This window comes from Limanda limanda, chromosome 7 (assembly GCF_963576545.1).
Source record: "Limanda limanda chromosome 7, fLimLim1.1, whole genome shotgun sequence".
Classification (NCBI taxonomy): Eukaryota; Metazoa; Chordata; class Actinopteri; order Pleuronectiformes; family Pleuronectidae; genus Limanda; species Limanda limanda.
This window is the reverse complement of record NC_083642.1, coordinates 25,845,788-25,853,405: the sequence shown is the minus strand read 5'-3', so window position 1 is coordinate 25,853,405 and position 7,618 is coordinate 25,845,788.

The window sequence follows — 7,618 nt, the reverse complement described above, 5'->3', positions numbered from 1 at the left end:
ATATCGCAGCAATAATCAAAGCAAACAGGAAGTCCCTGAGCTCAGCTTGAATTTAAACATTTCAGATTTATATTTATATTTTGTATTTCTACGATAAATTATAAGAACATACATATGAGTACATAGAATCACACAGAAACAGATCACAGTAAAAAGAAAGGGTGCAAAAAGAAGCCACTGACCTTTACGATTTGTTAAAGGTCAGTATGGATCAGTATTTGTCCGCTGGGCTTGTGGAGCATCATGACCAAACAGTGACCTTTGACCTGATAAACTGATAATGGCCCAGTTACAGTGTACATGCAAACACACTTGAGGACACACACACCCAGAGAAGTGCATGAAGACATATACAGAAGCAGCACAGTAGATGCAGCATGCTACTCTGACGAATCTGCAAACGCGCTTGCACTGACACAGTTAAAGCCTCTGCACGTCTAGGCACACACGCACAAACACACACACACACACACACACACACACACACACACACACACACACACACACACACACACACACACACACACACACACACACACACACACACACACACACACACACACACAAATCCCTTGTACAACAATAGTGAAATATTAATCCAGGCTCAAAGGCGGACTCTTCCTCATATGAGTGGTGAAGAGTGGCTGACGAGAGAAGAACCAACACCGTAACGTACATGTCAGGAGGTTTCCCACTGGATCACCAGGTTATTTCACATTAAAATCGCTCCATTTCTTTTGACTATCTTCCATTGCTCTCATCATAATTTAGTAGGAGCCCCCTGGCAGTGTGGTGCTCTGTGGCCCGGTTTGGAAGATGAAAAGACAACATGCCAGGGCCGCCCTCGAAATCAGTTTAGCACCCATCAAAGCAGGTTCCTGATGAAAGCTGGATATAGGCACACGCACAGATTAATGTGACACAACATTTACACACTCTGGGCTTGACAGGATGCTGCAGCTCAAACAGTGTTTGACTCACCAAAGCAGCCTCCATTCCCTGTGTATGAGATATCAATGTCACTTACAAAACCTTTACATTCAAGATGACACATGACATTAGCATGCAAGAGAAAAAGGCCAATTTGTTTTTGTGTGCTTGTTTGGTGCGTGAGACGTACTGCACGCCTTACTGAAAGAAGAGTGACGGAGGAGCCTGATTGTGAAGCCGAGTATAAGATTTGAAGCCTTACGGAGGCATTTTCACGGACATTAGCTGGATCCAAAAGTGGGCTACATCGTGCATATGTAATTAGAGCGCGTTTTTTACTCCCTGTAAATCTCCTCGGCTCAGTGAAGAGGGGGAAAGACAGAGGAGGATGAAAGCCGACCTGAAAGAGAGAAATAAAGGGCTGTCATTGTTTGTGAAAATGTTGCAGTTGTGTGCATTATTTACGTGCTGTGTGTGTGTGTGTGTGTGTGTGTGTGTGTACGTGTGTGTGTGTCTGTGTTTGTGTGTGTGTTTGGGATGCCTCAGGCTCTTCCTTTCTCTCTTTGTTCTAGGCTGTTTTCAGAAAAAAGAAGAGATTTGGGCTCATTCCTTTGGAAATTCTGGTCAATTTGTGAAATCGTGCTTCTCTTCCCAGGAGCTTTTCAGTCACTTTAGTGTCTCAGCAGGGAATCACAGCCGGAATCAAATTGAATCCTTTTTGAATTGTAGGCACCAGACATATTGTGTTCCTCTGGGAAATGAAATGCTGGAAAAGTCTAGCTTAAAGCTTAATGTACTAATGAAGCCATCATGCAACACGCTCACATCAGTGCTGATCTGTGTGCAAGAAAAGTTTAATTGATCAACATGATATACATGTGGAAACACATTTTTTATATAACTGGCATAAACACCCTCCACCGGTTGTCGTCTGTATTAGATATTTTCCCACTGTCCAAACGACAGCTGCTCGCGACAGCTTTACTGTATCGCTGAGTACCAGCTGCGGTCCAACGTTTCACTGTGAAAGACAACTGGCGCACACATACAAACACACACTCACACACACACACATGCATTCGTTATGCACATGAGGCCCCCATGACCAATCGCCATAATGACTCTTTTGGCACAGGAGGAAGCCTTAGAGGCACATGTGCAGAAGGTCTCCATACACATTTCTCAATAACAACTCTGCTAAAGATTCAGAGTCAGAGCAGGTCAACAGTGTCTGACCTGCCCCAACATTTTAAAAGGTTGTTTCTGTTTCTGGTGATTATCTCAACGAGCGTGGCTTCAACTAGATGAAAGTTGCATACCATCTCCTCATCCTTGGAAGATGAAGGACGTTTTTTTCTTATGTAGAGCCATTTACATTTAAGAATATGAGGATCATACAGAATTATCGATATCGTCATGATGATGAAGATGATGTTGACGGTATTTCATTTTGTTATTTCTGTCAGTCTTGAATCAGTACATGACTATGAATAAGAAAATGCTTGAGAATGTAAATACAGAATATAGAGCTGGAGCAGAGGGAGGTTGTTGTATCAACCTCTGCACTCTTCATCATTTTGCAGGTCACTGAATTCATATTTATATATACAGGTTGTAGCGAAAAATACTAATACTTGCCTTGTGGGTGCAGGAAAAAGCAGGTTAGAGGTGATCAGACACATAGGAAGGAAAATATGACACATGCTGCAAATACAGGACACGGAATGATAAGAGGATTATGAATGAAATGTTATGACAGGAGAGGACAGCTACACAGAGGAACACATGGGTTAATCGTCTGACTCAACAATACACTCTATCTGTGGGTTTTGATGGGGCCTGTGTGTGTGTGCGTGTACGTGTGTGTGTGTGTGTTTGTTTGTGTGTGTGTGAGCGAACATCGTGACTAAGTGTTTCTGACAGAAACAGTCGTACAAAACGAAGAGGGATCGTCATTTCATGGTGTTTTAGCTCTGATTGAGCCTGGTCCAAAAACAAAAGGCCGCCTGTAAAAACAAACAGAGGAGAGAATGGATCTGTTTAGTCAGTGCTGAGCCAGTGCTGTGGTCCCTTAACGAAGCCTAGATAGAGTTCATGAGCTGGTTATCAGGTCATAAGTTTAAAGGTCATGTGTTCAGCTGCAGAGACCCCTCACCACTATCAGACCCATCTACTGTGTGGATGTGTTGGCCCTGCCCTCCAGCCCTCTCCTCATTAGAGCTCTGCTATTACATTGATTTGTTTTGCCATTTTACTCCACACACCATCTATAGGTTTTTATATCAGTCTTGAAATTTGAGTTTGGTGGTCAATTTACAACAAACCCACAGGTATGACAAATAGTGAATGCTGATTTGAAGTTCACTGTGTTGAGGTCAAAGTACAAGAAGTTTCATGAGTTGATGATCCAAAGAAAAAATATATATATTAGGGCTGGGCAAGTTAACTAGTTAATTACGAGTTAACTCATCACTTATTTAACTCAACTAATTATTTTATCTCGCATTAACTCAGGTTTGATTATTTATTGTTTTATTGTGAAAGTCAGGCTTTTATTTTGTGAAAGTCTGTTGCTGACTGCTGCGGAACCGGAAAAAAGAAAATAATTGGCGGATAAACAACCATGGATAAGGCTACGGAGCTTTTACATGGCCATTTTCATTTTAAAGTCCTTCCAGACGGCGGAGTCGACAGAACCAAAGTTATTTGTAGCCACTGCCAAGGTGAATTTTCTTATCACCGGAGTACTTCCAGTCTAAAATATCACCTGAATGCAAAACACACAGTTGATATCAGCAAATCACTCAACGAAACAACGAGTGGAGCGAGGCTTCGGCAGACTACGTTAGACGCAGGGAGGAGTATACATTTTTCATAACGAAGAGGATAACATTAATGCCCTGGCAGTGGCATTGAGCTTTAACTTTGTATTTGCTTTGATAACATTGTTAAGTTGAGATTTACACTGAATATTTTATTTAACTGCTACTGGATTAAATGCTGATGTTAAAAGTGTTTGCACAACAAATGTTATGGCACTTTCGTTCATATGGCAGAACATTGAAAATAAAATTGCGCTATACACTACTTTTTAATTCATTATTGGATTTTGCGTATAAAAATGCGATTAATCGTGATTAAAACTTTTAATCGTTGCCCAGCCCTAATATTAGGGCCCTAATATTAGGGCTGGGCAAGTTAACTCGTTTTAATCGAGTTAACTCAAGTGATGAGTTAACTCGATTGTTTATCCACCAATTATTTTCTTTTTTCCTGTTCTGCAGCATTATTTTCTTTTTTCCTGTTCTGCAGCAGTTAGCAACAGACTTTCACAAAATAAAAGCCTGACTTTCACAATAAAACAATAAATAATCAAACCTGAGTGAATGCGAGATAAAATAATTAATTGAGTTAACTCATCACTTGTTAACTCGAGTTAACTCCATTGAAACGAGTTAACTTGCCCAGCCCTACCTAATATATATCTAAGACTAAACTGCACGAGTTAAAAAATTAAAAAAAATATATATATATATATATATTTATATATATATATATATATGTATATATAAATATATAGTTTAGCAGTAATGGTTAGATTTACTGACGAGGTGTTATTGACAAAACCCAAAAATAATTACATTAAAGACCAACAGAATCTTAATTTGAAACTTCCTATAGCTCTGATGTTAGCCTGTCAGACATGGGATCCTTTTTCATTGAGTCAGAGGTTAGTTGAACATGAAGCCTTTCTCATGTTCTTTCTAGATTTACTCCTTTGTTAAATGCCTCTGTCCTGTCCAGTGATCTATGTTAGCAGTACCTTTTTTCCCCACATTGGCTACTGAATGGAAGTGAATTTACATGAGAGCTAAGGATTGTGGAGGAGGATCTTAGTCTGCTTGGTGTGTGCACTTGTGACTGTTATCATGTCAAAGTCCAGCTGATCTTTAACTCACACAGTCCGTCTATCTCTGCTCAGAAAGTCTGTTCAAAATAACTGAGCTATAAAAACAAAGATTGCCATAACACAGAAAGAAAAAATAATAATACTGCATGTAAGCTTTACTGTTTTCTATTGTGTTCTTTGCTGAATGCAGGCTAACGGCAAGTGCTGGCAAATTTTTCAATAAGAAACTAAGGTTGGACCTCATGATTGTTCGATTTATTTAAACTGGTAATGATATACAGAGACGTGGATTCTGATTTATGATGGCACCTTTATTTCACAATAGCATAGGGCCATAAAAACACATAGCAAAACAAAAAACACTTAAAAACACAAACTTTTCAAAAGTAAAGCTCAGTCATGTGGAAATTTACTTTAGGGTCAAGCCTGACAAATAGGGGGGGTTCATCGCTACCAGGCCACATGGGCACCACCACATACACACACACCCTGTCACACAAACGCATGAACACCACACACTAGTGACGGTTAAAAGTGCACCAACTAATTACACAACATGCAGTGCAAGGGAGAAGGGCACCTATGCGACACCGCAGTATATGCCTGACTTGGGAATTAGTAAAAAAAGGGAAAAGGTAAGGGGCTGAGGTCAAATCAGGCAAATATAAAAATGTAAAGAGGTACTAGCGAATCCAAAGAGATGGCAAAATAAACCTGAACCATTCGCACATTAATGGAATAAAAGAATTCATATCAAATCACAGTGCAAATGCAAAAGAGGCAACAGGCAAAGCAGCAGTGGATAGGACGACCCCAGGACGGAGCAATATCTGGTAACCCAGATCTGACTCCACAGTCAATGTTACTCCCAGCACTTCCAGGTATTCAGAGCTAAATTGGCTTGGTGGGGTATCGAAACCCTCAGTCTTCCCCTTGATGAGCTTAAAGTGCCTTGCAGGAGACTCAAGCAATTATTTAGGCAATCTGCGACACTTATGCAACTAACAACCAAATGCTTCCTGTTTACACTGGTACACTAATGCGCATTGTACATGATTGTTCATGTGATAAACGTGTTCAGGCGTGTTAGTATGGACGGGGATTTAAACTGATATTACATTACATTTCATTTAGCTGACACTTTTATCCAAAGCGACTTACAATAAGTGTATTCAACCATGTGGGTAAAAACCCAGAACAACAAGAATCAGGAAAGTACAAGTGCTATAAGTAAGTGCCATGTAAGTGCTACTAAATTGTTATTTCAAAATTGTATTCAATGGAAGTGTGTTTTTAGTCTGCTTCTGAAGATGTGTAGACTTTCCTCTGCCCTGATGTCAATGGGGAGCTCGTTCCACCATTTAGGAGCCAGGACCGCAAACAGTCGTGACTTTGAAGAGTGTTTAGCTTGCAGTGAGGGAGCAACAAGCTGATTGGCAGATGCAGAGCGCAGTGGACAGGCTGGGGTGTAACGTTTGACCATGTCCTGGATGGAGACTAGACCCGATCCGTTCGCAGCACGGTACGCAAGTACTAATGTTATGAAACGGATGCGGGCAGCTGCTGGTAACCATGGAAGGGAGCAGAGGAGCGGAGCAGTGTGAGTGAACTTAGGTTAAAGACCAGTCGAGCTGCTGCATTCTGGATGAGCTGCAGAGGTCGGATGGCACCAGCAGGTAGACCTGAGTTGTTGCAGTAATTTTGGCAGTAAGGGAGAGCTGACTGTTGAGTGTCACACCCAGGTTCCCAGCAGTCTGTGTGGGGGCTAACTCAGAGTTTTCTAAAGGAGTAGTCAGGAGGTGGGTGGGTGATATGGAGTCAAAACGTTTGTAGACAAAGATCATTGTAGTTTGCAACTGTGATTCCAGTCAAAAACGTAGTAGTATGGATGAAGCTTAAGTGTTATGGCTAATGTCAGATGATGATGATTCATTTCACTTTTTAAAATGATCCAAAGAGAGAAGAAGAGGACGAATCAGGATGAAGGATGCAGACATAGGCAGGAAGTAAGGAAAAGCCTGCTTAGGTGCTGTTTCCACATATGAAAATACATTTACTGAAGTTTACACTGAAGAATCTTTGTCCCCTACATTTGCCGACATGAGTCTTTTACTGGACTCAGCACTTCTTCAATCTCTACCACAGAGGTTATGAGTGCACAGTTAGCATGAGACTAAAGATTACTACTAATTTCCCTTTAAAACAACTTTTGTTACTGACAGTATGTGTAACTTCCCTAGAAGAGCATCTGAGTCCACGAAACAGAAGAAACACTGGAAGAATTTCATTTGGTTTAAAATTAAACTCAGCGTCTCTCAGGCCTCCACACACCACTTTATAAGCGAAATCAATTATTGACTGTTTCCCTTTGCACTTATCCTCCATAAAGCTTCTTAATGTGGTTCTTGTGTGTGTGTGTGTGTGTGTGTTAGTTTGAGTGTATGTGTGTGAGTGTATGTCAGAGACTCTGTGCTGTCCCATGTTAGTTTTATGTGTGTGTACAGAAACTCTTTGCTGTGGTTTGTGAGTGTGTGTGTGCATCACACACCCACAGTTTGCCTCAATCGAAACTCGACACACTACACACACTCATTTCAACGTAACACTCATAAACACAACTGCTCCACACCTTCCTGTCTTGTGGGGAAACACAGGACTCATCATGTGTCTGCAGGTCGACAGTCAATGCACCAAACATTAAGGAATGAAGTGAACTAGTTAACTTAGGTTTGGAAACTTGGTTTTGGTAAGTGCCGGGTGTCAACCATACCTCTGATA